A 939-nucleotide genomic window follows, 5' to 3' on the forward strand; every position below is an offset into this window, starting at 1 on the left:
AAACTGTTTTTAGAGTTCTACTACTGGGTAGTTTCTCTACATCCTGTATCATATCATTATGTAATTATGATCAAATTTACTTGTTGTATTTTTTATGCAGTTGTAAATATCAATAAATAAATAAAAAAAAAATTTACAATAACATATATTGGCCAAAAAACAGTGTAGCCACACTTAATTATAACTTATATTAACATTTTAGATTCAGAAACAAAATAAATAAATTAGAAAACTAACTGAATAAATACATAAAAACTAGACAAAAAAATAGTTAAAAAATATCTGTACTATTATAATATTAGATTACATAGATGAAGAAAAAGGTAGTTAAATAAAAGGTTTTAAACTAAGGAAGGGTTGGTATATGACGTATGTTAGAGTGAATGGAATTCCAATCATATATGACTTCGGTAAAAAATGATTTATCAAAGTAGTCCATAACAAGCGTGTAAAATATACAAAAAAAAAAATAATAAAACTATTTATCATATAATGTTTAAATGGCCAATGTATAATGCATAGAATCGATAAAGATGAGAAATTATATAATTTCATTTTTGTGGGTTTTATATTATAGAGACTTCATTGGATTGCTTTATTAATAAATAACTTGATTAATAAGTTGTCCCGTTATAATGTAACGCAGTAGTTTTTATAAAATAACTCCGTATTTATGTTTAGTTAACTTAATGAAGAAAATAGATATTGTACTTTTATTTTAAATAATTTTAATGTCGTTTTTAGAATTATTTTCGAAAATTTAGACCACGTACAAATGCTTTTAGTGATAAATTTAATTATGTGTATATTAAAATTGTAATTCCAAAGAAGAAAATATTGAATATAAAAGTTTAAAAAAAATAAAAATATTTAATGGAGTATTTGAAAACCCTGTTAGTTATCCAGATAGACATAGAGGAGAATAGATAGCCATTATCA

Source organism: Halyomorpha halys, unplaced genomic scaffold, assembly GCF_000696795.3.
Source record: "Halyomorpha halys isolate HHAL.00 unplaced genomic scaffold, Hhal_1.1 Scaffold823.1, whole genome shotgun sequence".
Lineage (NCBI taxonomy): Eukaryota > Metazoa > Arthropoda > Insecta > Hemiptera > Pentatomidae > Halyomorpha > Halyomorpha halys.